This window comes from Engraulis encrasicolus, chromosome 11 (genome assembly GCF_034702125.1).
Source record: "Engraulis encrasicolus isolate BLACKSEA-1 chromosome 11, IST_EnEncr_1.0, whole genome shotgun sequence".
Classification (NCBI taxonomy): Eukaryota; Metazoa; Chordata; class Actinopteri; order Clupeiformes; family Engraulidae; genus Engraulis; species Engraulis encrasicolus.
Window position 1 is genome coordinate 46,466,935 of NC_085867.1, and position 6,000 is coordinate 46,472,934.

Genomic DNA, 6,000 nt, shown 5'->3' on the forward strand with positions numbered 1-6,000 from the left:
CTCAGAAAATATTTAGAACAAGAATATACAGTATAATGTAAGATTATATTCATCCTGAAAAGTGTACATAAAGGCAAAGCCGGCCTAAAAGAAAACCAATCTTCCAAACAAGATATCAGTTATAGAACTCTTCGCCAGAGAATTCCTAGAGCAGTGTTTCTCAAACCTTTTCAGACAGAGGACCACTTTGTCCCCCCAAAAATGTTCAGGGACCACCTGTCAACTGAATTCACAGTTGACAGGTGCTATTTCGACACTATTCATTTTGATGCAAATCACTTACTTTTTATTCCCATTTACAAGCCTGTCTTATTGTGGTGAAAATATGACTTCAGACAAGTTTGGCTTTGTAATAATGTTACAAATATAGCCTTCTGATAGCTTGTCTCGGAAAAGTAGAAATCCCTTTGCGGACCACCTGAGCTCTGTCACGGACCACTAGTGGTCCACAGACCACCCTTTGGGAATCACTATCCTAGAGTGACTCCAGCGTTTCACTGGGAATTTTAGCAGCTTCACTCAAACACATCTTGTATCATATTAATACAATTTATCTTGCAACATATAATTCTCACCAATAGATGACAGCACTACCACTTGTGTCGTGTGTTTGATGTTTCTTTCTATGAGGATGATGTGGGTGTGGTGGAAGATCTCAAATCTCCATGGACACACTCTATTTTAAAACATAAGGCAGAAAGTCACTGACGACAGATGATGCCAACTTAATCTACTGATTCATTAAAGGGACACTGTGTGAGATTTTTAGTTGTTTATTTCCAGAATTCATGCTGCCCATTCACTAATGTTACCTTCTTCATGAATACTTACCACCACCATCAAATTCTAAGTATTCATTATGACTGGAAAAATTGCATTTTTCATACATGAAAAGGGAGATATTCTCCATGGTCCGCCATTTTGAATGGTGCCCAGGAATAGAGGGGGGTGGGGGGAGGGGGGCAGGCAGTGGCCACACTGGACTTCAGCCACTGCTGATATCGCTATTGACTGTTTCATGAAGCCCATGAAGGCTGTGCATGAAGAATAGAGAGGGGAAAGTTTAGCTCTGAGATATGCAGCATTAATTCTCGAACCTTCACTGATATGCACACATGTGCAGAACACACACACACACACACACACACACACACACACACACACACACACACACACACACACACACACACACACACACACACACACACACACACACACACACACACACACACACACACACACACACACACACGTAAAGACACAGAACCCCCCGGAAACTCATAAATCAGAAGTAATAACAATGGCAAACACATTTGACAGGTTACAAATAGCTCTTGCCAGTCAGGAGACTTTCAGAGCAGAAAAGATGGACAGGTCGTCCGCTGCAGCGAGCTACGGCGCGGCACGGTCCACTTAAACAATTTCCAGGTTGCCAATCCAAACACATGCGTTTACATAGCGTCTATTGAAACAGATGGAGGCCGTTTGCTTCTCTTTGTATTCTGAATTTCTATTCAGTGATTTCTCACCATACAGTGAGGCACATACTGCAGGCCAGGGATTCTTAACCTTTTTGACGTTGGGGCCCACTTTTTTCGGTGCAGAGTGGCCCGGGGCCCATCTAACATTGCCCAGGCCCATGCACATTGTATATATATATATATATTTTTTTTTAAATAATACCTAATAATAGTAACAATAATAATGAATAACAATATTATCATAATTTATTTATTTTATTGTGTGTGTGAAAAAAAAAAAATACTGTTAAAAAAATTGCAGGCAGTAATGTAGTAAGCTTATTAATGCATTTTGTAATGCAAAAACTGTATTAATTGAGCTCACTTTTCTATATTCAATGATAAACAATCCACTCACAGTGCATCTGGCCAGAGGATTCATACATTTGAATGCCTCTCTGGCATTTGTGACAGCTCTGTTTGCGATTTGTGATGAATCTGCTGATTCAAGATGCTTTTACTTAGTGATGTGCAAAGACGACGCGAGAATAGAAACTCCTCAGCCTTATTATGGCAGGGTGTGAAAAATGGAAAGCTTGTTGCCTAATGTCGTGCAAAATTCTTAACGGTTAACGGGTATGTTGTCCCAGGCCCAGGTAGAGAGGGGGGCCAGAATTGGGCCCTCATTACATTGCATGTATTGTGTGTGGGGCCCTTTCAGATAACTTTGTCCCGAGGCGGGCCCGGCCAATGATGTCAGCGGCCAGGGCTGGACTGGCCATCTGGCATAGCGGGCATCTCCCGGTGGGCCCCGCCCCTTTTTGGGCCCCTACTTTCTGAAATGTTTTTTTTACATTTCTGAACATAGGGGCCCACGAGGGTGCAGTGACAACCTTACAGTCAGTTCTGTGCTGCTAAATTATGAGGGGCCCCTTTCAGCCAAAAGTGCCCGGGCCCTATTTCTCCCCCATGAGGGGCCCCTTTGAGCCAAAAGTGCCCGGGCCCTATTTCTCCCCCAGTCCATCCCTGTCAGCGCCCCTGTTCATGATCCAATTTAAAGGGACACTATGTGAGATTTTTAGTTGTTCATTTCCAGAATTCATGCTGCCCATTCACTAATGTTACCTTTTTCATGAATACTTACCACCAGCATCAAATTCTAAGTATTCATTATGACTGGAAAAATTGCACTTTTCATACATGAAAAGGGGGATCTTCTCCATGGTCCGCCATTTTGGAATTCCAAATAGCCATTTTTAGCTGCAAAAATGACTGTACTTGGACCATACTAGAAAATATTTGTTTAATACTTAGTAAACTTTCATGTAAAGATCAAATTTGGCAATAGGCAGCTCAATTTCAATAAGCAGCATAGTTGCAGTACCTTTTTTGACCATTTCCTGCACAGTGTCCCTTTAAGATTCAATTCAAACAGTAAATCAAACAGTATAAAAATGAGATCCCCTCTCACAATTCAAGGTTAAAAACCAGTGCTGTTGATATTTTTAAGGTGCACAACACACACACACACACACACACACACACACACACACACACACACACACACACACACACACACACACACAAAATAAGTGAAAGCTGGCGGCCTAATAACCGGTCATTAGCTGGTTACGAAATATGACAGCCACATGCTGGGCAAGAGGAAGAGATCCTTCAACAGATAATAGCAATTGGATCCAATTTAATCAAACACACACACACATAGACACACAGACACGGACAGACAGAAAGACAGACAGACACACGCACACACACACACACACGCACACACGCACGCGTGCACGCACACATATACACACATACACACGCACAACCACATACACCAAGTCCACACTTGAGTGAGTGGATGAATTCCAATGCCCTTTCTTCGTCTCAAGCCTTTGCTCACATACACATACAGACACAGACACAGACACACAGACAGACAGACACACACACACACACACACACATACAGACACAGACACAGACACAGACACACAGACAGACAGACACACACACACACACCAGCTACGTCATATCGCAGTGACGATTCATGACCATAACACGACCATGAGTACATCATGTGAACTTCAAGTTGAGGGATGGTGAGCAGGGGGGTAGGCAGAAATAATAAAACAGGTGGGCCCAGAAAAAATCGTACGGGCCCAACCCGAAAGCGTGTAGGTAGCAGGCTTGTACACATTTCCGAATGGAAAGAATTTCAATTCAAAGTAATGCCATAATACAAACACTAGGTGGTGCTGTTCTATGTACTTTCAATGGGTGGTGTAGCTTAAATTCAAAGAAATTCAAGGTAATGGCACCACCTAGTGTTCGTATTTTGGCATTATTTTGAATGGAAATTCTTTCCATTCGGAATTTCGTACAAGCCTGGTAGGTAGATATTTTGAAACCGCGCTCAAAAATTATACTTTGAAATTGAAATAATAGAAATCACAGAAGGTGAACCAGACTTTTGACAAAATGATTAATAATCGCCCAGTGCTATGCCATTAATTTTAGTTCAATGAGGAAAAAGTTGACTGTCCAGTGTGAATGGGGAGGGCCTGGATGTCAAGTGGGCGGACCCAGGCCCATCCAGGCCCACCCTTGGCTACGCCTATGATGGTGAGGCGTCTCCTGAAGGAAATGCACATTTCCTACACTAAATAGAGTAATTAAACCTGACTCACATAATATTCACATCACAAAAATGAATTCATAGCCAAGAGCTGACCATGACTAGCCTGGCTCTCACGCAGACCCTTTGTGCATTTCCGCTCAACTTCGTGAGCTCGCGGGTCTGGAAATCTTAGACGAGAAATGTTAATTTTGCTCTTGGTCAGACCAAGTCTCGAAGAGATTTGAAAGTCGATGATAGTCAGGCTAGATATATACAATATACTGATGAGAGTAATTATACTGTATTGAAATCAACCTCACCTCAGAAAAACAGACTTGACCATGAGCTGACCATGGCCAGCAACTACAAAGTACTAGAGATGCACAGGATCCAAGATCCGGTTCCGGATCCAGCAGGATAATAGGGTTTTTCACAGGCTCCGGATCCGGCAGGATCTTAAACAGTGGATTTAAACAGTGTATCCGGCAGTTACCTAAAAATCAGTATCTGGTGCATCTCTAGCCTAGGTTTTTCAGTCAGTCTTTCACAACTCCAATTCACCTTTGGCTAAGGCCCGTCCTAAAGTGCTTTTTGACCAATCACAGCGCAGCAAAAGGACGACCTCGGACAAACCTCGGACAGTTTTGACAGCGCTCCATTGAACTCAATGCTGAAATCGCATGTTTTCAAGTAGCCTAGTTAGCGAGATACGGTCGTATTATTATTAAAATATGATTGGAAATTGTGCCTGGGGTATTTGTGACAAATGTGCAAGTTTCCCCGCGATGTAACAGGTGGTAATCACTTTCCTCTTTACCTAAAACCGGACTAATATTACTAGCAGCTGGATAGTCTGCCTTGAAGGGTCTCGGCAGCCTCACACTCGACTAGAAAGCACACGGATCAAAAACATACTTTGTGTGCTCCGATCATGACACCATCTCATTCATGTCCCTTTTCAGTAAGGTTGTAAGCAAACCACGAACCTGTTTCAGAGTAGGATTTTGGATTTCTGACCTAATTAATGAAGAAACACCGCTAGCAAAGTTAACTATCGGTCACGGCAGGAGTGTTTTGACTAGCAGCTGATAGACGTGACTTTGTTAAGCTACTGAAGATATAAACGCCAAACGTTAATGTTACACATTGTTGTGGTAGCTTTGAAGATGACTACAGCCATTAAGTTGTGTGATTTCGTTTTCGTCTAGCAAGTTTGAGTCAGGGCTCAAAAGATATGCGAGCTCAGCTTACCATGGTGCTGGTTACAATGCCTATCGATACCCATAGAAGAGCCCATAACAGCTGTGATGCATCGCATGACCGTTCAGAAAATAAATACTTATATTCACAATACTATGAATGCGTTTTTTATTTATGAGTGAATAACTGCTGCGATTTGCAGTCACTGCATAAATCACGTTGATATCTCAGCATTGAAAGTTTATCTGTCCGACCTAGCAACTGTAACTAAAGAGGGCGGGGCTTAGCCAAAGGCGAATTGCTGCATGGAGTGAAAGAACTTTGGAAGCGGCCAGTGCAGGCAGTGTGGCAGTAAGCCAATGAGTCTAAAAAATATCTGAAACTCCTATGCACAGCCAGGTTCCAGGTGCTGGTGAAGTGCCGTCATCAGTAATCCATAGTAAAGAAGAAGGATCACTGCACACTGGTGGACTTAGTTTTGCTGTTTTTATTTAGGTGAACAACGCGTTTCGCATTGCGCTTTGTCAGGTTCATTTGGAAACCTCAAAGTGAACCTGACGAAGCGCAATGCGAAACGCGTTGTTCACCTAAATAAAAACTGCAAAACTAAGTCCACCAGTGTGCGGTGATCCTTCTTCTTTACTATGGAGTCTAAAAAATAGTTTGAGCCAACGTAATAAAAAGGGCCCACGTGTGCGAGTAGGCTATGTGTTTC

General features: G+C 42.7%; 1 protein-coding gene across 1 annotated transcript in view; it reads right to left on the minus strand.

Annotated features, from left to right (window-relative positions):
* LOC134457780 (calsenilin-like) overlaps nt 1–6,000 on the minus strand; it is a 71,092-nt gene that overhangs the window by 22,667 nt on the left and 42,425 nt on the right. The gene's annotated exons all lie outside the window — the stretch shown is intronic.